This window comes from Hirundo rustica, chromosome 10 (assembly GCF_015227805.2).
Source record: "Hirundo rustica isolate bHirRus1 chromosome 10, bHirRus1.pri.v3, whole genome shotgun sequence".
NCBI lineage: Eukaryota > Metazoa > Chordata > Aves > Passeriformes > Hirundinidae > Hirundo > Hirundo rustica.
In genome coordinates this window covers 9,674,855-9,696,663 of record NC_053459.1, presented here as the reverse complement: position 1 = coordinate 9,696,663, position 21,809 = coordinate 9,674,855, and the positions used below count along the sequence as shown (strand labels likewise).

Sequence of the window (21,809 nt, the reverse complement as noted above, 5' to 3'; positions counted from 1 at the left end):
GAGGTGTGTTCAGATGCTTTGATGCAATGTCAACACAGGAATCTGCCTGAATAACAGAAAGCAAGAGCTGAGAGGTGGCACAGCCAGCTCCTCGGTGCCTCTCAGCTCTTAGGCACTGGAAGGAAAGCACTCCCTCTGCCCTGCCATGGGCCCACGGGGGTTTGGGCTACCTCTGACAGCTCTGGAGCAGAGGAGGAGCACTCACACTCTTGGGCTCCAGACCCAGCTGAGAAGCGGGTTAAGAAGCTTCCCTTTTCTGCCTCTGGGTCTCTGATGCCTTGTCTCAGCAGGGAGGCATGCTCGTTGTGTGCTAATTTGGACTCTAGCAGCAGTCAGTCAGGAGGCTGGCCAGGCCAAAGCCCCTGAGCTCAGGCTTCAGGCCAAATATGCAATGTACACATGCCCTAAGAGATGGGAGTGAAACTGTGAGCCTGGATTTCACTGGCAGGGCCCACAGAGTCCTTCTAGCCCCCTGTATGCAATAACTCATTTTGGACAAAGCTGCTTCTCTGTGGGACTGCGTGTGTCCTCCAGTTTGACATTCCTGGTGGGCCTCCAGCTCAAGCCTTGGGATCTGTTGCCATAGTTCTGTTTTGCTGCTGTTTGCCCTTCCTATCTAGATAACCTTCTGAGGTTCCCATTGCTTCACACTCTCAGTGGGTGCCCAGAACCCAGTTCAATCCGTTTCCCTTTTTTTTTGGTACGTGCTTCCAGCCCCCAAGCTCTCCTGCTGCCTTGTCAGATAACACTCCACCTCAGCAGCTCCCCTGAGTCTCTTCAGTTTCTAGGCTACCTATGGTATTTGTTTTTCTTGGTCTCCTCATTCCCAGGCAGGCAGAGCTATTATGGACTTGTTGCATGGAAAAGACGAAACCATTTGAATTTTGCTTTTCTTATCTCTAATGAGCTTTTCAGGGATGAGATCAGATTGCTGCGCTAGGGCACGGAGTTTCTTACAGCAACCATCCAGTGGCACCAAATGTGTGCACTACAGCATTTTACAGGACAGAATTTATTTTGGAGAATGAAGTTTGTTTTCTGACAAAATGGCTGTTGATTTCAGCAAGGTGGATCCAACACAACTGCTTTGGATGTAGCTAGGAAAGACATGAAATGAGGAGCCTCTACTCCCTCCTGATGTGGAATTAAGTATCACAGCAGCTCTGCATGAGCATTAGGGTAGGTTTGGATAAATGTAACAGGGATCTGAAAATTTTCTAGAGGTCAGACTGCAGGTGAAACCCTTGCTTACCTTGTTCTACTACAGAGACAAACTGGAGAGGTAGCAATCTCATGCTCTTTGCTGAGTCAGAGAGAAGGATTCACTCTATCCTTGGGAAGTGGGTGGTGGATGTGAGAACACCCAGGCAGGATTTCACCTTCCCTGAAGAATTTTGTAGTGGTTCTGAGGTGAAATTTTATTCACAGATTACTGTCTTTCAAGTCTACATTTCCTCTTGCCATGTATGATACACTTGAAACATGCTTAGGGTAGTTCATTACAGTTTTTATAATGGAAGGTTTTTCTTTTCCATACTTTCCATAAAGTAATCAGCATTGCATGGGTCTGGAGTTCTAACATCCGCTTCATGCTAGTGTATCACAATTTGTTGCAGTCAAGTCTGAACTGCTCTTCCCTAGATAGTTAATTTATTTTCTAACAGCACTTTCTTCACAATAAACTTCTTTTTGTCTTATGCCATCCTTATTGTAACTTCTCTTTTGCCACTGGAGTTTGCGGGTGAATGGAGGCTGGATTTTCTAGAAGCATTTGTCTATTTGCCATCTCTGTATTGCCACGTTAGCTATCATTAGTCAAGAAGGCCAGTGGCATCCTGGCCTGTAGCAGCCGAAGTGTGGCCAGTGGGGTCAGAGCAGTGGCTGTCCCCTGGCACTGGGCACTGGTGAGGCCACACCTCAAATGCTGCATCCAGTTCAGGGCCTCACAGCACAAGAAAGACATTGAGGTACTGGGAAAGGAGTAGGGGAAGGGTCTGGAGCACAAGTCTGGTGAGGAGCAGCTGAGGGAACTGGGGGTACTTAGTCTGGAGAAAAGGAGGTTCAGGGGAGACCTTATTGCTCTCTACAACTCCCTGAAAGGAGGCTGTAGCCAGGTGGGAATTGGGCTCTTTTCCCAGGTAACAAATGATAGGACAAGAAGAAATGTTCTTAAGTTGCACCAGGGGGGGTTTAGATTGGATATTAGTAAAACTTTCTTCACTGAAATGTGGTCAGGCATCAGAACAGGCTGTGTATGGATGTGGTGCTTGGGGATGTGCTTTAGTGGTGGACTTGGCAGTGCTGGGTTAACAGATGGACTTGATCTTAATGTCTTTTCCAACCTAAAAGAGTCTATGATTCTGTAATTTAGCTAAGTATTGCTAAACCCAGGACCATTTATATGTGTTGATTCTTTCTTTCTTTCTCTGTTATCACAGGAGCTTGCTTCTTCAATACTGTGAAATAAAGGCTCCCTTCTCAGAGGCACAAGGTGAGATGTTTCCTCCTATGTTTATACCTCCCAGCTGTCCATGCTCTATCCTGTGCCTCCAAGCGGTCCCTCTCTTGCCCAGGGTCTTCCAGCTGCTACTGACACCTTGGTGCTTCCCCTCAAACATTCTCAGAATTTTAAATTTCTTTGTATTGGACAGAAGCACGTAGGTTTCTGAGAGGATTTGATGCTCTTTCATACTCTTCCATGGTTACAGCTTTTCTGAATGCACTGATAGCTTCTGGGACTAAATATTAGGAGTATTTTGCTTTGTGAATAGCTGGTAGTAGTAACACTTCTCACTAGTAGTCCAGAGTAAAGCAATAACAAGCAGCCAGAGTCAGAATTGTCATTTAGGCCATCATAAACCATTAGTCTTATTTTGCTTTAAAAATAATTTTCTGAAACTCAGGTTTGGCTCTTTCCTTTTTTGTGCTATGCTATAATACGCTTTTCAAACACTTCGGTGGAAAGTTGCCTTAGACTTGAGCCAAGTTACAATCTGGATAGAACACAAATGCGAGTTTACAGTTTGTAAATCAAGATAATGGATGCAGGATAGTATGGTGTCACATTTTAGAAATTTATTAATATTTATAACCCATACCTATTTTGGTATTATTCATAAGTTTTATGGAGTTACAGGATATTTCTGTTTGGTTTCTGGCCTGGCAATGTTTCTGGGTTGACTTGAAACATGTAATTTGTCATGAAACAAAATGTTTCATTCCATCTTCCTATTGCTTTGCCCTTTTATTTTATTTTTTTCATTAGAAAGGTCATTTGAAACAAAAAGCCTAAATGGTTTATTTTGTATTCCCTTTTTTACAGCTGGAAAACTTTGCTAAATTGAGTTTGCATTTAAAAGCTATTTTTTGCAGTATACTATTTGCCAAAATAACCACACTAGTCATCTTGGAATAATCTTTTTCTTGCATTGGTATCTATGAAAATTTTTAATGGAAGATTTGCCATATGCCCTTTGCAATTCAAATAAGTGATACACTGTCTTAAAAAACCCTAATCAAACAAAAAACCCTCACAAGCCAATAATAACCTGCCCCCTTTCTCCCACCACACCCACCCTGCCCCCCCCCCCCCCCCCCAAATCATAAAACAAAACCCCCAGGCTTCAATATGCTCTTTAATGTTTCAAAAATTCAGGGACTACTATCAATACATGTGTAATGAATTTTAAGTCTGCTCTGTGGTAGGTGTTGATGAGCCTCAGAAACCTGACTGTGGCATGCTGACAAGCAAAAGCTGGAGTGACTTTGTGGCACTTGGAGTAAAATTAGCTCTGTAAATAGTGAACAGCAAAAAGTTGTTTACATTGATGTGCTAAGTCCAGAGAAACTGCTATGGACTGGGTCAGCAATCCCAGCTTTTCCCTATTATGAAAATAGCAATAAATGGAAGTGATTAAATGCAAACAAAAAGCTCTGAGAGGACTGCAATGAACAAAATTTGAGGGCTAGATTGTCATCATGCTGCAGTTTGCTCCTGGACTAGAATTCAGGTGTTGTTTCTTTCTTGGTTGGGAAAGGTTGCAATTCCTCCTGGAAGCAGGATGGGCTGAGCAGGAGGCACAATAGCTGCCTCCAGTGTTCTAGGCCTGGCTTAAGTCCTATTAATCTGCAGTGCTTTGCTTCTTGATAATTTAAGTTTAGTTGTCTAATTTCACATTTTAGGATTTCTTATGTGTCTGGTAACCCTCACCAAAGGGTTTTCCCATTCATGATACTTGATGTGCATACACACACTTTATAATAAAGAGGAAATGGTGGAGGACTGTATTAAAAAGTCTATTCCTTGAAAAATGTATTGAGTTATTTTTATCAAAAGCAGGTGTTTGGTGAGAAAGCCTCCATCTTATGGTGGTCACACAGGTTCTTCCTTTAAGGTGGAGGTTGGGATCCAGGTTTGCTTTAGTCAGCAGGAGCTTTTCAGTTGTCACCAGTGAGTGGGTTGTGCCCTGGAGGTGGTTATGCGGATGTGACAAACTGCACCTAAGAGCTACCTGTGTTATAAACTGTTATAAACTATAAACCAAGCTGAACGAGCATCCCTGCCCAAGGCAAAGAGACAGGGATGTGGTGTCGAGAGGGAACTGGTGGACTAATGGGCACCAGGAAATTCATGTTGAGACAGAAATGGCTCAGTGTGTGCCTCTCAAAATGTGGCAGCATCAGCTGGGTGCAGGTCCCACCTGGGTGATAATGTGTGTAGCTAAATCAGATTTTAGTGCTCAGCTTATACAGCTCTGTGACTTGAGCCAGGATTTGTTACTGAGCTTGAGCCCCATGACTTTGGGATTTTACCTGCCACCTCTAGGAATGTGCATGCTGAAATGGAGTTGTTTTGTTTTCTGGAAGTGTATGGAAAATGTTTGTTTGGGTGTTGCCAAATGCTTCCTCCTTTACCAGGGAGACCCAGTCACATACAAACACATACAGAAGCACATGCTTACAAACACATTTCTTTTCATAATACGGGCTGCAGGGAAAAAAAAAAAAAATCTCTATCACTAAAAGTATTTATTTACTACCTTTTTCACAGCTAGAAGGTTTAAGAAAGGAATATGAGGTACCTGGAAAAACAGACACTGGCTGAGAACTCTGATGTAGCTGAAGCTGAAAATACTTCTGTGTTAGTGTTCGTGTGGTGCCACAAGTGAACACAAGTCCCTGGTGAACACAAGTCCCTGGTGCTGATCAATGGCTGATTAAAAAGAATAGTTTCAAAGTGATTTCACTCTCCCAGGGTCAGAAGTGGGGCTGCCTTCATCTGCACCTGACGTGTGGTGTAAACCAGGTGAAACAGCTGAAGAGGAGAATGCAGAGAATTAAAAAAACAGTAGTTATTTTTGGTCTATGGGAGCTTTTCTTTTTCAAAAGGTCTTGTATAGAACATATTCTTACATACCTCTTTTAGACAAGGTGGCTTTTTTAGTTTGAAAGTTATGCTTGTATTTCATGATATTTTAAACCAGCTATATTTTATTTGGAATCCGACTGCTATTAAGTTACCAGCCGTGCAGCATCACTTTGGTTTTGTAGAGGTGTTACATGTAAAATATTGTACCATGGCTGCAATCAGAAGGGCTTCCCTGTGTTTTTATAAGCATAATGTGTAGTCCAATTTCTGGAGGTATTATCTTATGGTTGAGGTATTTATGTTTTTGTTGACATATAAACATATATATTTATATGTATATATTCGTTAAGGTATACAAACACATATCCATGAACACATTTATTTTTGCATGAAATGCAAAGCAGTAGATTTTTGAAAAATGCTTCCAATGTAAGGTGTAATTTTTCACTTAAGTGTTCCTGGATGAGTCTGTATAATTGGCTTGTACAGTTTCTGAACTGGATGAAGCCTTTTGAGGTTTAACAAGCTAAATACTTAGGAGCAACAAGAGATGCACAGCCATGCTCTGTTGTATGTGATAGTGTTCTTTGTTTGTGTAAGAGGTTTCTCTATCAAATAACAGGATTAAAAAGATCTGGTATATCATCTGTTGTTCAGGATCATAGAGTTAATTGATTCTGAGCCGTTTATCATGAAACTCAGTGGGAATAAGACTGAACCTGATGAGAAGCATGATGAGCGGTGTTTTGAAATCTGCACAGCTAATTTGCAAGGTCTGATCTAACAAAGTAATCTGATTTTCAGAGGTAAGTAGCAGTGTCAGTTCACAGCAAATGTAATAGGATCTCCAAATGAACTGGTATTTAACATATCTTTTATTCCAGTGACTAAACAGAGATGTGGGTGTTTAAAAGCAGCAGCCCTGAAATTTGAAAATGGTGTGCAGTGTGTATCAGCTCGGGATTTATGTGTGTTTGCTGCCTGATGACATTACTGGGATTATGAGGAAGATGTCTGATAACCATCAAGATCTCTTAATAATAGAGATAGTAAGGGAGATGTTAACATTTCTAATATGCTTAAGTTGCTGTTTTGCTTGCCCAGAACTGCCCCAGCCTGGCTCAGGAGTCACAACTTTCAACATTGTGATCCATTTTCATTCTAGGGGCTCCTCAGTGCATGTGCCTCTGCATGTGCATCTTCACTTAAAACCTGTTGGCCTGAGTGCTGTGTTGTGAGGTAGCAAATATGGATTTCTCTCTCCTTGACTGAATCCAATGGCAGAAGTCAGTGATAGAAGGAAGGTTCTGAATAAAGGAGACATGACTTCTTCCAAAGGTAGAAGATTGCATTTAAGTAGGGCCACAATTTTCTCATAAGTGATCTGTAAGGACTGACCAAGGGCAAATCTTCAGTCTGGGGATCCTGGTAAAAGACAATTGTTCCCTTTGTAGCCCAGGGACAACAGCATCTGCTTTTGAAAGGAGCAGTTGTATTCTAATTAATGCAGGGGATTATTTTGTCATTTTCTCGCTTCCTCCATGCACAGCTTAGGTATTGTAGGCGCCCTGTGCAGCACACTTGATTGAATTTCAGACTAGGATTTGAAAGGTAATGGGTGACAACTGATGTGGAGGCATTGATTGCTACTGTCAGTTCTAGCCCTTCACGTACACCCCTTGACACATCATTACAGCCACACTGCAGTCCCACAGACTTACACCTCTGATGTAAAATGTTAGGGGTTTTAGTAATATTTTAGCTATTTGCATTCATACAGCATACCTCTGGAAGCTGTAATTGATCACCTCTCTAACCTTCTCATAGTTTTTTTTTAGAGACACCCCTTGGAATCGTGAATCTCCTTAGGACATGGTGGTGCATGCTCACTTGGATACTGTAATTGAGAAATAAGGAAAAGCCTGAGCACAGACGGTGCTAGTCTGGTGTGGGAGTTCTGGCACAGGCTTTGTGCTGCAGCCACTCAGTGCCCTGGCGTGGGATCAGCACTTGAGCTCATGTCAGAGAGGCTGGCAAGTGGTGAAGAAAAGGCTGATGTGAGGAACAGATGCACCTCAGATCCAGATTTGGGAGGAAAGCATTTTTATTGAGTTTGCTTAGAATCAAATGCTTTTGCAGCAGGTTTAGTGGAGTTGCACCCCCCAAATATCCATCCAGCTACAGCACTCTGCACATGGTTCAGAGAGCTCAGAAACACACAAGTTATCAATATGCAGTTTATCCTGCTCAGTCTAATTAGCTGAGGCTGTCTGAAGTGCATTTGCTCAGGGAAAAATGTTTGTCACGCTAGGGCTTTTCTGGGTCTGTTGTTACAAATGTGACCATTAGGAAATAATGGGAATGGCAACTTAATCTTATTGCATTGCTGAAACTCTGAGGTTTTTCAAGTTTATTTGGAATCCAAAGATCCCATGCTGGCTCTTTTCCTCACAATTAGGAGTGAGTCCATTAATCTGTCACTGATGCCCATTTAAAACACAATATAATATTGAAAACAATAATACCTTCTAGTCTACTGATTTTTTCTGTGTGAAAATGCACCCTATGGAAGAGAGGTCTATGTGGTCTCTAAGCCAAGATTTTGCATTCTTCTTTCTATTTTATTTTTATTTGTTGCATTTTCTAATTAAACTGCTGTACATCTGGTTACAAAACTAGGGAAGGAAGAAAATCCAGACAAAATCAACCAATTCATTAAAGTAATAGAAGTTAAAATTATTAAGGGTAAACTCCTTTTTTTACTACATTTTTTGAGTTATTGTACCTGCAAGGGACTTGAGAGACCTGAAATAGTCAATCCAAATCCAGTCACAATCTTAAGCACTTGAATTTGTGATACCTCTGTTGGGAGTCAAATGCAAGAGTTTATCACTTTTAGAAGACATCTTTTGCTCACCTCTGCAAAGAAAATTGGTTCATATGCTGAGAACTTAGAATGTAAAGTTGTAAGTGTAGTCCAGCAGGACATGAAAGAAATCCTGGGTAGAATCTTCAGCTTAGTCTTTTACAAATATTCCAAGGAAAACTAATTGCTAGTCCTGTTCAGGGTTATTTCAGCACCTGATGCTGGAGAGAAAAAAAAAAAAAAAAATCCTTCCACAGTTAAACATATTTTAAAGCTAGAGGAAATAAAAAAATCATCTCTTCCCTCTTAGCAGGATATTTTTGTTTTAGTTTTCAGAACTTACTCAAGCTCATATTCATAGGAATAATCTCTAGTCTTGTTGATAGTTCTGCCAGGAAATGCCTTTATGGCACTGATGGAAGGGAAAGTGCTGCTTTGGTTTAAGAAAGACTGCAAGATTGCAAAAGTCCTGACTTTACACTCCAATATTTTTATCGGTTGTGTTTGAGGCGATGGGGTCTGGAGAGTAATGTTAACATGATTCAGAGAAAATGAATCGTTAGTCAGCACTTGCCTCTCATGTACTTGGGGTCAGGGACTGTTCTAAACTAATTTTCTTCTTATTCAGTGATGCAGGAAGGAAGATTTAAAACCAGCAGGAGGGTAATAATAGTATGACAGGAAGGAAAAGGTCACTGGGAACAATATGAAAGCTGATTAATAGGATCATCCTCATAGGTGAATTAGAATTCTGCAAATGACTTTTCTATTTCTCATTCTTTTTCCTACTCTACTTCTGGAGCAATTCACCTGAACAGGTGCATCTAAAAAAAACAGCCTGAAAGCCTCTAAGATTTTTTTCCTATTGAATTTCCTTTGTATTTTTCTTTGAGCATTGCAGTGTACTAAAACAAATAGAGTTTCATAGAGTTGTGCATAGATTGTGAGGAAGAAACCAACAAAATATCCTGACACCAAAAATCCCCAATAACACCAAAACCCTCATGTCCATCAAAGTATGCTTGATCTAATGCAAGAAAAACTGGTCCTGCTGTTCAAAGGCCATGAAAAGTGGATTTCAGTATTAAGAAACAGCATTTCTTAGGCCATGCTGTTGATGGTATGCTCGATATCAGTTAAGGGAGGTTTAGGATGCAGTTTTATCATAGTCAGTATGTCTTGGGGAGAATAAAATGCTGATAAGTAAGTGGGTGAACCCCATGAACCTGTGATGTAGTGTTGCTGCAAATAAAGTCTTCAGAAGGTTCTGAAGGTGGGATTTAGTCCTCTTTTGCTGATTGCTCTAAGGAAGTGAAGTATGCACTGGTGAGATAATTTGTTGTAAGTTTTCAGTTGATCTCTTTCCATGTCATGTTTGATTAGTTGCCTTTATTATGCCCTCTTTTTTGTGCTCCTTGACTGCTACATCCCAAATAGGCTGAAGGCTCACAAGATTTCTGTGGGTAGATACAGTGTCCACTGCAGGTACATCACTGTGTGTGAGCACAGAATTACATGTTCAAATAGGGTTTTCAAACCTTCTCTGAATTTTTTTGTGGGCAATTTGTACTTTAGACTGCAAAGTGAACATAAAGGCCAATATCACTTAGGCTGCATTATTGTTTTGTCCAAATATTATTCAGTAATTGCCAGGGTATAAATCAAATTTGGTGATGTACACTTAGTTTTTTTCATTAGTGCTGTATAAGGAACTGCAGATATAAAGTTCCATTAAAATGCAAAGTGTGAGTAAGAATGGATTTTATTCAAATAATTTTAAAAGTACTATAACCAGACCCTTGAGGAGAAGGCAAGGGAAGAAACTTAGTTCTTTCATGCTCTAATTCCATTTTCTGACCCTCATACACTGAAGTTTGGTTCTGACATGTATTCTCAATATTTATCCCATTCACTTTACTCACTTTGATGAGGTATATTAGGCTTAGCAATTTGCATGGCATCTTGAGGTACTCGTCCTGTGAAAAATCTCTCCTGCACTAGAAATATTTACTATTTATGACAACTGCCATCTGCCACTGTGAAGAGCTGAAATGTCTATAATCTGAGGTTTCAAAAAGACTTTAACTTCTTTCTCTTGGTGGCAATAAATGTATTAGCTTTAGCAGAACAAATCAACTAACTGGATTTGTTAGGTAACTACTAGTTATTTAAGGAAAAGCTGATGAAATCCAGTACATGAAGATGATGCATTATATCACTGTACAGAGATGTCTTTATTCATTAGGAGATGGCACTTGCACTGTCAGAACAGTGAACAAGTTCCTGAACAGTTAATCCAGGATAACATTAATGGTATGATAGGAAGAAAAGACCACGCAGCCAGACATCACTTCTCTTTAAATGGTGTAAAGGAGGTGGTGGGGGGGTGAAATCCATATTCCATGAACTGAACTTGGAGCAGGCCTGCTGCAGAGCTCCTCTGTGGCTCACTGGGGCTGGGAATTGACACCAGAGCTGGAACCAGCATCAGAACATCATCATCACTTATCCTGAGCCAGTCCCCTTCTGGTTCACGTGAGGTGACCAAACAGGCAATGTGTTGAGAATGTGTCTGTGATGATTGGGTTGGTCCATCCTGTAGCTTTTCTGCTTGGGGTGTCTCTGACTGCACTTGGAATAAATCTCAACCCAAATCAATTAACTCTGAATTTAAACTCAGAAAAAGGAAACCATAATCAGCGTTGGCACAGAGATCACAGTGACAGAAAACTGAGCCTAAAGATATTTAATGAAATGCTTTTTGAAAAATACATTGCTCTCATTTGCAGCTTCATTTTCCTCTCTTTTATGACTTTTCACAGCTAATAATCTAATTTTAATTTTGAGATTTGCAGAATTTCCAGTTTTCTCTTTCCACAGTTCAATGGAAAATGCTTATTTTAAATGCATGTTAGAAGAGCTTGGTCCCGTGTTAAGGTATTAATTATCTTTGGTGCTCTCCACCTCCTTGTAACGAGAGAATAAGTCACCACGGCAGCTTGCTATAGAACCAGAGACAACAAGGAACTACTTAATCTAAAAGGCAGCACTGGCACAGGAACAAGTGTATGGATTGATCATAAATGCATTTAGACTGCAAATGAGAAAAAATATTTCTGTGCATGCTTGAGCACTATTATGGAGGAAGAAAATGTAATTGTCCATGAAAGGTAAACTTCTGTTTTTGTGAGAAGAATCGTAAAATGTGGTGTGTGAAGACAGCTGTAAGTGGTGACCCTCGGAAGATTTGTAGATCTCTGGGGAACAGACATGCCTAAAACCAACAAATGAAACATTTGTGTCAAATATAAACTCGCATCTCCCACTGTCCCCATTTCCCCAACTCACCTGCCTAAGACTGGAGCGAGATCTGTGGCAGTCTAGCTACCATGTCGTAGCAAAGTGCACCATCTGTTAGCCAGAGAAAAATTATCCTGGCTTCCTCTAAAATACACATAGCAATTAACTGCTACTACGTTGATTTCCACCGGGAGCTCTGCATAAGCACAGGATGCCCCCCAGGCAGTGGTGACTTCTGCTGTGCAGCTTGCAGGCCTTGTGAATGCACCTGCTCACAATTCATCTGTGTGAGGGGTGCTGGGTGGAGTTTTGGTCTGCATGGTAACTTTATGCATACAGAACTAAATATTTCAATCAGTTGTGATGCTCCTTTTTGCTTACCCCTTCCGTCTGGGGTGGCTGATATGCACAGGGGCCCTTGGCACGACACTTTCTCAAATACATTGTTCTCAGCTGACTGTCAGACCTCAGAATTGTACCCAGCTCTGCAGGAAATAAATGGGTGTTGTAAAAGTCAATATGAATTTTGCTTTGCCGATCTACCAAAGAGGAGACTCTCAGGTGTAGCTGTAATGCCAAGGAGGATGTGAAGAAAGCGTCTGGGAAAAAAAGGTATGGAAAAGGCTTCTAGAAATTAGGAAGAAGCATTTTGAGAATTGACTCTTTGAACAGGAGGGTGCAGTAGGGACTGGATACCTTGAGTTGTGCCTGGTTTGTGGAGTTTGGTTTCCATGGAAAAGCAGCAGCACAGCTAAACACTTTTAGAGATAACTGGAAAATCTCTGAGTGTTTTAAGTAGATTCCTACAGCCTGGTCTGTGATACTTAATCCAGAGAAGACTGGAAAGCTGTACATCAGGCTAGAAAGGATGTGGTGAGTGAGTGACTATGTATACCTTTAGGTGTGTGTGTATATATAGGAGTTTGTTAGGTGTGTGTTTGCTAAGGTTTGTTTCAGAAGTGTTTATAGACCTGTAACATACATAGAACCAGGAGAGTCCCCACCTGTTTTCTGTGTAATTGTCTCTTAGATTCAGAACCTGGACTGAATTTTTTTTAAGATCAGTTTTCAGTTCATTAGAGGGTTTTTACTCAGCTTGTTCTTATGACTTCTGATATCTTGGTGTAAAGTCAAAGCATGCAAGGATGTTGTGCATTTGGCCAGCTGGTAATATTGTACATGTAAAATTCTTTACTGGTATTTGGGCTGTCATGGAGGGTGAAATTTCATCACCCATGTCTCCGCATTCAGAGCTACAAATAGCATAACTCTCATAAAAGGAACTGTGGAACTATTTTGAAAAACTGAAGGAAGACACGATGGTGGCCACTGAGGTTCTGGGGGGGTGCAGGGCTGTCGTTTCAGCTATCACTGAAATGGAATCTGTGTGCTGCACTAAGCAACCAGGAAAATCTCTTTCTCTGCAAAAAAGTCATGTATGGGTACATATTTTTGTAAGACAAGAGAGAGTTTCCTTAAGTGCATTTCCTGATTGTTTTGGTTAGAAGAAACAAGGCTGTCAAATCCACATAGACAATTTTTCTTTTCTGCTGCAGCATTAAAAATGGTGTGATACCTCTGGCAAACCCTGCAAGAGCTGATGAAGAAAACCTAATAGTTTTCCATTACGATTAGGACAACAGTTTGCTGCCTATCCCTGCTCTTCAGTGATGTTGAGAGGCTTGTGACAAGCCTGAATGTCCTATGTGAACTCATTCCTCTGATTAATGGTAAATGATTCTGTAACAACGCTTCTCTGGGGGTGGTTGAGTAGTGGCAATATTGCACTGCCCTGGGCTTGCTCTCTTTTTCTGGGGGACTAGTTAAGGGATACTTTTGAACTATTTCTAAACGCCTAAGTATCATATTCTTGCTAGGAGGGACAAACTGTTGTCGCAGGAGCTGCCTTTTGATCGGGGAGCACACTCTGCATAAAGCCTGCACTCCTTAGCCTACAGTGCAGACTGATGGCCCCCTTCTTCTTCCATGTTAATGTAATATAACCTAGGCTTTGTCTGAGCCCATGCCAGTCCGGTATCTAGAATCAAGAGCACACAGGATTTACTTGTGTTCACAATTTCATGTTGAGAAACGTGCCGAACTTGTTACAAAAAGGGAGTTGCAGCTAAATATTTTACAGTAAGTTGTACATTCCAGCTAATAATTCACCTGGGGTGGATGGAACGCTGGGTGTAGCCGAGTTCCAGCAGGAAGGCCTGAGAGTGCCCTGCCCTGGGACAAGGACAGGTTCTGGGAAGAGAGCCTTGTCTTGGCATGTCTGTAGGATGGGAAAAGATGAAATTTTGAGTTCTGTTGTGGAACACTTTCCTATTTGTCATCTGGATCCTCCCTGAGCCTATGGACTCTGAAGTCAAAAGTAGTGATACTGATAAATAAGAAAGGAACACAGTTCAACCATGTCAAAACGACAAGGCTTTGATTATGGAAAGAAGCAGTTAGTGTTCACAAGAAAATTAGCTGCTTTCAGGATGAGGTAGTAGATGAGTAGAATATATTAGGTTCTGAAACTTGAACTGATGACTAAAAAGTACATCCTTAGTACTTGAGAGTGCTGTTGTCTGGCTCATTACCTTTTTAGTCCCAAATCTGACTGCTTCCAGGCAAAGATTAAGGAACAGTGCATGCATAGGGGTCTTACAAAAGACTTTGTTTTAGAATGAATGACATGTGTGCAGCTTGTCATTGGGAAAATGCAATCTGTAGCCTGCTTCTACTGTTTTAAATGGATATGAAGGGTTGTAATGATGTAGAAAAATGTCTATCAATATTTTGATTGGCGGTTTATAATATTTATAACATTTTTAAGATGTTCTGTGTGAAAGCTCTGACTGTCTTTAATCTGATCAGATGGACGTTTCTTGGCTTAACAGATTTCAAGAGGAAAGGCAAAGCCATCCTGGTTTTTTAAACAGCGGGTGAACTTTTTGAAAATTGAAAAAAGTTTACAAAAAAGAAAATCTGTGTGGTATTTGGAACCACTGTTGCCTTTGGAATTGAGGCTAATAGCAGTAAAAAGCAATAATGAAAAACCCCCACACCTTCAATACTTAAATTAAGTGTTTTCAAACTTGAAGTGCAAATGTTTTGATTGACCCAAACCAGTCACTTTGGTTTGAGGATTGAACAGAAGAAAGAAATGAAAAGTGTTTCAGTTAAAGAGTTTGATGTTGTAACTCTTTTGCACTATCTCCTTAGGGGAACTTTAATGAAAACTCAAAAAACTTGGCAGATCTGAATTCAGCTTCTAATTCCTAATCATTATGAAAGCATAATCAGAGGAAAACTGAGTTTAATCAATTGTGTATTTATTATTATCTTTCCATGGACCTAAACATTTTTACAAATGTTAATGTATCCAACTGTACACTGAAATATATAGCTGAAAAAATACTGCTACAATACAGGGGACCAAGTTGGAAAAGAAATAATGTAGATGACAGGATTAAAACTATGTAGGATATGAACTGGAGGCTGGAAAAGTATGCAACTCAGATTATTGGTTTTGTCTGATAATTGCAACATTTTCTTTCCCGAGCATCCTTCATGAGAATAATTTATCTTGTAAATATTTTAAAGTTTTCTACCCTATTTTTTTTGCTTCTTTTTATAAAAATAATTTCATATTATATTAATTTTTCCTATTTACTCCATGCTTTGTTATATTAAGATTTTTTAAGCCATCTTCTATTCATTTGCATGATTTTTTTAGGTCTTCTACTGCTGGTGTTAAATCTTTTCAAGTATGTTAAGAATTCTTTACCAACTTTTATGCACTGCTTCACTTGTCTCCAAGCCTCTCCAAGTTCTCTTTATTTAAATCTGTTGTCCAGTTCTAAGACTTGACAAAGTAAAGTGTATTTCTCTTTTTATGTGAGTACACGTCAATTATTAATGCTAATGGAAATTAGGTGTATGCTGAGACTAGAACTGACCTGGTGGAGACTATTATGAATATTAAAAGAGAAAGAGATATTTTGGCTGAAGGAAGATAAAGATACATCATCCTTTTTTTATTACTTCCCCTTTGTTTCCTATTTTCACTTTGCCTAAATAGTAACCTTTTCTTCTCTTCATGTAACTCAAGAACTTCTGGAAATATTGACAGTAAGAGAGAAAAGTGAAAAGGATAAATGAACGGATTTCAACTTCTTTATATAATTATTTTTCCTGTATTTTTTCCAAAAACAACATAAAAAATGTAATAGTTTCATTTTTTGGTATTAGTCTCCATTATATTCCTTAAAGAACTACAGAAGGGTTAGCAGCATACACCAAGATTTCTCAGGCTGGTTTCTTTGAGGAATTTTTTTTTTGTGTGTGCAGTAATTTCTGGGGTAAATAGCAGTAGATTGCTTAGTAAATATGGACATTGTCGTTTTACTGTTCACCAGTGATCAGCTTGGCTCCAAAAATTGCATATCTCATTTCTCAATAGCTAAAAATTCTTGGTTTGCTCTCAAATTTCAGGCCACGTGTTTTAGTAGGCTGTAGAAGTTTTGTCTCATTTCTTTGGTATCAGAATGGTTGCACTGAGATATATTGGTAAATTTGCTTAATGCTGCATCCTCAGTTATATTTTGAAACAAGGACTTTGTGTAATAAGATTTTTACATTTACATATGCAGACTCTTTTTGTGGTTAACATGTTCAAGTTTTTGGTGGTTAGGGGTATGTCCATTTGGTTTATGTCTAAATCCTTTCCCTGTTTGTCCTGCAAAGTGCTGAGCATTCCCCCTTCAAAAAATAAGGCCCATGTCTCAAAAGGTGTGCTCAAAGGAAGACACTTTTTAATGTTACGGTAACAGAAAGATAAAAAATAAAGTAGCATGCTTAAAGAATTGTCAAAGCAGAAGAAATCTGGGACTCGCATGTTGTTATCATTTACAGTATGGTCCTGACTCCGAGGCGAAGGTCTTTCTTTCCCAAGACCTGTCTTCATGGTTATCTTGCCTCCTAAAGGCAGTGAGAGCAGAGGCTCTGATCTTGAGCTCAGGGTGGGGGAGCATTGCTGGCTGACCTGCACATGAGCTTTGCTGTTTTCATCTGCAGAGAGCATTCCCACACAGAGCCCGGCTGGCCTGGCTGGATGCAAAGCTCTGCTCGAGGTTTCAGCACTGAGCTGGAAAGTCTCAGATCTTAATTGCCATTGGTGAAGTTAGGGAGACGTGGCTGAAGATCTGATTTAGTGCCTATTTGCATGGCAGAAGGCTTCAAAATGCTGATGTTCTCGAATCCCAGGCCAACTAATGGCCCAGGGTGCTCTTTGTTATGGGGCTGTTCACTGGTTTTCTGCCACTGGAGAAATTACAGTGATTTTCTGTATCCAAGGAGCCCTGACTTTGTTGCAGATGTTGTAGAAAGGAAAAAGGATTTTATTGCAGGCTGGGCCATGTGTTTGCACAGCTGGTGCTTCCACTGACTGTTGAGATGTGATCATACCTTCAGCTTCAACTTTGGTAGGGCTGCAGAGTGGTAACGGTTCTGGTTTTGGCATGCGTGGTGGATCTTTTGTGACCTGAAATCAGTGATTGTTTCGAGGACTTGCTGGTAAAAATATCAGCTGTGGATCTTCATAGTTGGGAGGCAAACAAATCCTACTGGTAGATAAGCATTGCAATGTAAGTTTGTTTAAAATTATGTTATGTGCTTTGTTTACACCAGTCTCTTTTAAAATATATACCTGGTAAAAGGAGGCAAGCAGGAAGTGATACAGTAAGTGAAGCCAAGATACTGCACTTAGGTAAACAGATGTCATATTTTAGGGCAAATATTGACTTACATGTAATATGCTTCACTGATGTTGATCCTTGATCATGCAACCTGTGCTAATTGACAGAAATATATTTCCTGTAAGTTAACTCAGACAGCATTTGTCATGGTGAAGTTCATGGTAACACACAACAGTTGGTTGATTTCCACTTTGATAATGCAATGACATTTCATGTATATTTAATAACAGAATTTTGGTTTCTATCAAAATAAATTTAGCAGATTTATTAGTTTGAAAAAGAATGTTAAATAATTTTCTTAGACTGCTCAGTACAAATCACTTGGAGACTATGTAGAAGTCTCTCCTAGCGCTGATAGCAACATGAAAAATCACACATTGTTTTGAAAAAGTGTTAAAATTCCCAGAAAATTCTGTGAATCTTTGGGTGAAGCAGTAAAAATATCTCGTATCTGTTAATCTTGTTCCCTCACTTACCCTGCTGTAGCGAACTGTCGAAGGTTATGTAAGAACAAGGCAACTTTCCTTAGAAAACCAGAACTTTCAGTGAACGTACTGGAGATCAGAGCTTCCTACTGAATCAGCTCTTCCATTCAGGTTTTAGAGCCTGTGCTTTTTTCCTCTTACTTATTGGCTCTATGGGGAAATAAAATGAAGAGAAAGCAGCATCATCTGTTTTTTGCATTGTTTCATGGTCCTGCCCATTTCTGACACTTTGGGTTTATTTTTGGTTGCTCCTGCACCAGCTTTGCAAATGAAAGGTTTATTAAAACCACTGGTGTGAACCTTTAAGGAAAACAGCCAAAGTGCAAATATGTTGCTACATTTTGACATCCCAAAGGTTTCTAATCACAACAGAATTGTGGTTTTTCTGGTTTGGTAGCACAGCTCTGCACAGCCCACCAGTGGGGTCAGTCAGGGGGAAAAACTGCATTTATTTGTACTGTTGCACTTGTAAGAAATCCAGTGAACTAGAAACCACCACTGTATTTCCACTTGCCTGAGTTACATTATTCCAGAAAAGAGCAAAGACAAGGGGACTTTTGTGTGTGTAAAATGTGGCAGGTTACAGTCACGTTTTCCTTGTAGGCATTTGCAGCTAAGATGAGCTGAGATTATCCACAAATCTCATTTCCCCTTGTCTCAGGCGATATAAGAGCCCCCTAACAGGATTACAAGGACTTTGATCTGTCTCCTCTGCTGACTGCTGACCATGTGGCACTGCCGCATGGCAGGAGGGATAAAGGAAGCTGCTGTGCCTGGCACAGCGCAAGCTCTGGCCTTTCTGTCTCACAGTGTTGCTTTTACTCATCTTAGAAAACACTCCATGGGCAGGAAATTTGTCTGCTGACCTTTTTGTTGGCCGAACTCTTTCTTTCCCTAAAAACTGATTTCAGAACTTTTTCTAAAAGGACACCAAGCTTGTATTCCAGAGGAAACTTTGCAGCTTTAAGTGTCAGTTAAGCAGTCCAGATCAAGATGGTAAAATCATGGTAAAATCTTCATCTAGCAAAAGCTGTGGCAGTTGCACTGAGCATCCTCTGGAACAACATAATCCCTTTAATCCCCAGCAGACTTTAACTTGCCCTCATAAAAAATCAGATTTTCTTCTCTTCATAAAACCTTTAAGAAGCTTCAGTAAGTGTCTTATAATAAAAGTGTCCTGTCACCATAACTACACATCCTTGTCTCATACAACTGTCCCTGTCAGTGGGTATGAGAAAAAGGAGAGGCAGGCTTGGAGATCCACAACAGCACATGAAAGATAACTGAGCATGTTCACTGTGAGCAGAACATGAGCAGAAACAGGTGTGAGTACTTGAGAAAATTATTAATGGATAGTAAATGTGTGAGAAATAAAAGGAAACAAGAGGAAATTGCCTGATGGTCATCAGTGTCTAGCATCTTACCTTGGGAGTGAAATGGTGTGGAGGAATACTCTGGAGAGAATATCTGTGTAATGCAGGCCCATTATCAAGCTTTAGCCAAAGCAGCTGCTGCTTCTGCAGCTGTTCCACAGATTTGGGATATCATGGTAAGGTTCAGGCACGTGCTTGACTAGAGCACAGCCCTAGGTTCCATTACCAGATGCATGGAGATGATGTGGTGGCTCCAAGATGTGTGTGTTGATGCATTCACATTCTAATCCTCAACTCATTTCTTAATTGATTTTCTTAGTTAGCTCTGGGATCTGCAATAGCCCAGCCTGGGATGCTCCTGTGGGGACAACACCGTACTCAGATCTTTATGGTGCTACAGCACAATATCCCCAAATTGCTGCTTCTCCCACCCAGGAGTTCTGTGATGGGTGGGCTTGTGAGGAGTAGGGCTGGGAGAGAAGCCTAACATCCATGCTAGGGATTTCTTTTGTAGAGGGGCTGAGCTTCAGGACTTTCTTCTCTATTTCTGAGCTTTCATAAATTGGAACGAGCCAGAAGATGATTGAAGTTCTCTGTTAGATCATGCCAATAAATTAGAAGATTTTTACAAGCAACAGTCATCTATACCATTTCAACCTTTTTGAAAAAAGAAGGGAGAAAGAATAACATCCCTTGTTTATTAAGTGTCAGTGATTTTATTTAGTTAGTACTGTTCAATAATTCTTTAAATTTTCCTTTACAATGCTACAGAATTGGGAATTTTTTCTTATTTTTATTCACCTGACTTCTGGCCAAGGACATCAGGATGTTTCAAAACATTGACCTTCTGAATATTTCTCTAACTCATCCTGTAAGTGAAGATAATTTCCAGAACTAATGTTAGATTGGTCCTTTAGAAATCTCGGAAGTGTTTTTCTCTTTGCAAGCAATGCAGTGGGGAGTAAAATGAGAGTTTAGCAGACACTGTATATTGATTTTATAATTTTTCACTGATGTAAATTAGGTATTTTCACTTTCCCCATTGAAACTTCACTACAGAGGGGGATCTGAACCTAAGCTTTTAAAAGGCCCCACTATAAAATTTTAATTTGTGGTTGATATCAAAGGGATTTTTTGAATTTGAAGTTTTTTTCATCTTTTACATGTCCTGTGCTAGAGAAAATATTTCCCATATCCAAATATGTTAAATTATGGTAGTCCTGTCTTTATGTACTCTGCTGAGCCCACTATTTGTATTTGTACTAAAAGTACAAACCATAAATTTAACTTTTAGCAGCTTAAAAATTTCAGCTGTTTTCTAAAAATTAGCTCAAAATTTATCACAGAAAATCTAGCTCTAAACAGGCTGCAATGTCACGTGGACTTGGAATGCATTAAAATCCGGTATAATTTAAAAGTTTCAAATACTGCACTCTTACGCTTCTACTTCACTGCATTTCTTGAGGAATCTAATGTGAAAACCAGCCTTTAAGAAAGTGAAAAGTTAATATTTCTGCTAAAAGGATGTTTTATTAGGCTGTGCTGTTTTGCTCATCGTGCCATTAGCATATTAATAGCTATGTATTTTAAGAACAGTAAAATACATGTCTCGGTATGGTACAAGATAATGTGAGAAATTAAAAACAGTGAATTCTCTGTCTTTCTAGCTCTAGGTAGCTGTAGCATATGACCTAATTTTTGGTCCATGGCTATAAAAATACCCCATCCTTAAAACACAGAGGTTACCTCAAATAACCCATCCCTACACAGAGTTATATTGCTGGCTTTCCAAATCATACAAATTACTCTGAAGTGAAAACCGCAATGGAAACAGTCCAAAATCACATTCTTGGCTCAGCTCATCATACCCTATGTTATTTGCCAGTTCCCTTTTCCGTGAGCTTTTAGGATCATTTACAACAATGTTTCTGTGTGTCACACTGAACACTCAAACCAATGTTATCTTCTCCACATTCATTAATTGCTTTCTCAAGATACAGAAACAAGAAGGAACAAATTATTGTAACTCAAATGGCTCATATATAGCTTGAGCTTCTTTATTATGTTAAAAAATGGCAGGTTTTATTGTGTTTATATGCTCCTTGTAGTAAACATTATAATTCAATACTTGGAAAATAAATAAGGTAATCAAAAGATGGAAAACATCTTTGTGATATGCCACAAGCTGTCTTGTTGCTCAGAGCTTCACCAATCATTCATGAATTTCTGAGTTGTTAAAGTGCCTTTGGGGGCTTGTTTCTCAAAAAGGGATTTCAATGTAAGACAACAAATAAATAATCAGAATATCTGATCTGCACTGGACGTGTTCCAGGAGAAGGAATTTCAGGGAAAAAAAGAGACCTAGTCCAAAATGTCCACATGCATGTAGCATGGTAGGTGGTAATTCTGCAAGGGACATTCTGCAGTTTGTGTCGTTCTGTTCAGTGCCCCATTAAAAAGATTGATTGCTCCATGATGACTTGGTTAGAAGAATCTAGGCTCAGCACCCACTATTTGATAGGTGAAGGCCAAGGTGGACTAAAATTACTGTATATAAGGAGGAGAGGAAGGGAATATATAAAAACATGCCTGAATATCAAAAGGAGGAACTTTCTGCTATGTTCAATTGACAGGATCCATACTGCTTAACACACTTAGACGAAGCTA

General features: G+C 39.8%; 1 long non-coding RNA gene across 1 annotated transcript in view; it reads left to right on the top strand.

The window, feature by feature from the left end:
* LOC120757097 (uncharacterized) overlaps positions 1–21,809 on the top strand; it is a 123,748-nt gene that overhangs the window by 84,376 nt on the left and 17,563 nt on the right. The window contains exon 4 of the long non-coding RNA XR_005702349.2: positions 2,439–2,491. This is a non-coding gene — a long non-coding RNA (uncharacterized LOC120757097). The remainder of the gene's footprint in view (positions 1–2,438; positions 2,492–21,809) is intronic.